The following is a 3375-nucleotide window of genomic DNA, read 5'->3' as shown; positions in this document are numbered from 1 at the left end:
AAGAAATTTCATTTTTAAATCAACATATTGTTTGATGATTAACATATATCAAACACAACAAATACTTGAATCAAGGATATAATTGTGTTGCCTTAGGAATGAAATATTCAAATCAAATATTTATACATCATTAACGCTTTGTCATTGCTACATACATCTGTACAAAATTTTTGATCATGCGCTGGTAGTATAAAAGTCATTTTTAAATGATCTTTTATACTACCAGTGATAAATGAATAATTCTTACCATTCAAAGTAAATAAATCCCGAGGTTATTATTGTGGTTTTTATGGTGCGAAGTCTTCTCATTCAAATCAGTACGGAGTAAGCGCGCACATCTTGTTTACCAGAATTCAAAATTTGGCCTAGATAAGCAGCAAACCACTATACCCTGTAACGCGCTGCTCAGCAGGAGAATTGCATAAGAGGTTATCATGACACTGAAACTGACCAGTGTGCCAATCCCTATCTAATGCCTCAGAGTAAAATTCTGGGAGTGGATCCCAGATTTGATGAAGAACAATTTTTTTAAAGACATTTAATTTTTTTTTTCATGCTTATTTTTTTATAAATTTATTTATATTCTAATTTTTAATGTTTTCCCATCCTTTCATTTATTTACTTGTTGATTTTTTTAATCAAAGGACTTTATAAAAATTATGTCTGTTTAATCAATAAGCCAAAACTAGAAATCCTTATAAAATACAAAAAAATCTTTCAATTAAAAAAAATTATACAATTCCTCATTTAAACACTATTCTTTCTATATAATTCTTTTTTCATAAAATAAATTTTAGGAAAATCGCAATCATGCATTATTTGAATGTTTTAAGAACATTTTGAAAATAACAGCAGCAATGAAAAATGAAGTCTTTAAAAAGAAGAAAACACATTAAATTGAATGTTCTAAGATCATTCTCACAACATACTCTTAAAGTTCGTAAATGAATGAAATTGTGCCGCAATTACATAAATATTTTAGAAACATTTTGAAAATGATTCCAAAATGTTACAAAAATTATAATTAAAATGTTTCAATTGTAGTGAAAATAATATTATTAGTTAATGTTTGAAAAAAACATTTTCACTGCCTAGACCGAAAAATGTCCGGAATTGAATGATTTTAACTAACAGCGATATTAATAATAATTTAAAGATATTTTTAAAATGTTCCTTACAAATGATTCAGAAAGGTATATGCAGTGCTCCGATTACACAATAAGAATGTTTCATTTCATGTTTTAAGAACGTTTTTTAAAAACGTTTTATAAGATCTTTTATATTTTGAAGCTTTAAATACTCTTAAATGATTTAAGAATGATTCAAAAACATTTTGACAACGTTCCTTCCAAATGTTTCAGAAACTCATTAAGGTCTTTCGTTTCCAACGGAAGACCTTCTACTGATTCTGTTGGTCAAGATTATTTTTTTCTTCTACTTCCTAGACGCCAACTTTGAGGTATCATATCTCACTCATTTATCAACGGATTTTGCTCAAATTTGCAGACATTATAGACATCATAAACCTCTATTAGAGTGCTATCTAACATTTCAAAAAGTTACTTCTGCTTTTGAGTTGTTCCCCTTTAAACAAAAATTTATAGGCTTTATTTTCCGGATAAAGGCTCAGAGACCACAAATACTGGAGCAGAAATTTTACTGATTTTGGGTAACAGAAGGATTGAAGTTGTGCACATTTAAGGAATGTTTTTCAGTTTTGTGTGAGTTATTGGTGTGTGAATCACACAGACTTGTCACGTAGGCATATTTCATGAAGCGCGCTAGCGCTTCATGAAAAATATGCCTATGTGCAAGTCTGTGTGATTCACACACCAATAATTCACACTAAACTGAAAAACATTCCTTTATATTTACATTTTACATGTTTGGAAGCAACTAAAATGTGCTAAATATTTGAATTTCTCGCTGCCCTATATCGTTGCGTTCTTACTAACGTCGCTGCAGACTCATTGTGACGTCACGTTAACGCACATTTCTCCGTGTATATTTCTACGCGTGAGTATACACGAAAATGGTTTTCAAATCAACTTCACAGTAAGCTTACTAGTAAAACACAGCGAATGTAAATATTGGTTTTTGTTTTTCGGTTTCCGTATTCACAATGACGCTATATAGGCGTAAATAATTAGAACACCTCAAAGAGCGAAAATTTACTCATATTTTCCTTTTTATCTTGAAAACTAAAAACATTTTGTTAAGACATAATGAATAAAAGTTGTGCATAATTGCAAGGGCTTTCATGTAATACAATTCAATACAATAATGAATAAAAGTTGTGCATAATTGCAAGGGCTTTCATGTAATACAATTCAAAAAGGACTGGGCCCTATAATAAGGGTTCTATGGAACTTGAAAGTTTTTGCTTTATAACTCAAAAACGGTAAATATTTCGATCTAGATCTCGAACAAAAATTCCCCTTTTACACCTTATTGATGTGATGAAAATGCTGTTTTGTTCAATTAAGCCGGGAATATTGTTAATAACGCGGTAAAAGCAGACAATGTAAACAGGTAGCGTTTTTCGGATTACATTCACCGTGTTTGTTTACAATTATATAACACGCCTCCCTTGATAGCGCGGGGCAAAGTCAGTCACCGGGAATCAATAAGCGGGTAAACAAGCGACCCAAAGTTATACACAAATAAAGACACAGAATTGTTAAATTCATTTTTTTTAATATATAAAACTGTACCTTAATACTATATCTGTCCAATAAAAATATTGTTTTGTTCGAGTCTTACGTATTTTCAAGTAGTGATTTTGTGTATTTTACTTTTTCTTTGATGTTTCAGCATCTGTGTCGCATTTATCAAATTTGAAATCTCTCCCCCTTCAACCCACAGTATCAATGACAGTATTGTGAGTTATATGTTTAGAGATAAAAGTTTGAGCATTTCCTGTCCAGAGAATTCTGTAGAAATTTATGTCAACCATTCTTTCCTTTGATGTTACATTTGAGTTTCATTGGATATCTTTATAAATGTGGGCGGAGTTTAGGGGAAAGAGATGAGATGTAAGTTGAGTATCAGATGGAGTCTTAGTCTTGATAGTTTAGCGATTAAATGTAACCTTCGAAATTCTTTGAATAAAAAGTGAAAACGAAAACATGTAGTGACGAGTAAAATTTTGAAGGACATTTCATGATCGTCACAGTATTATAGGAAAGAACGCTAGGCAGTTCTCATCTTGCTATTGAAGGAAAACTCTGTGGTCTTTATGCGCAGAATTGCAGTAAACTTGCCGTAAATAATAAATATTTTACAACGCTGTATCACATCTCTTTTTTAATTAGGTTTTAAATGTGTTCCTTGGTTCCCGTTCAGAGTATTCAATGACATCATTTTCTTTTTATT

The sequence above is a fragment of the Saccostrea cucullata genome, unplaced genomic scaffold, assembly GCF_032062105.1.
Source record: "Saccostrea cucullata isolate Sc308-1 unplaced genomic scaffold, CSIRO_AGI_Scuc_v1 ctg8636, whole genome shotgun sequence".
In the NCBI taxonomy this organism is placed as follows: Eukaryota; Metazoa; Mollusca; class Bivalvia; order Ostreida; family Ostreidae; genus Saccostrea; species Saccostrea cuccullata.
This window is presented reverse-complemented; position numbering follows the sequence as displayed.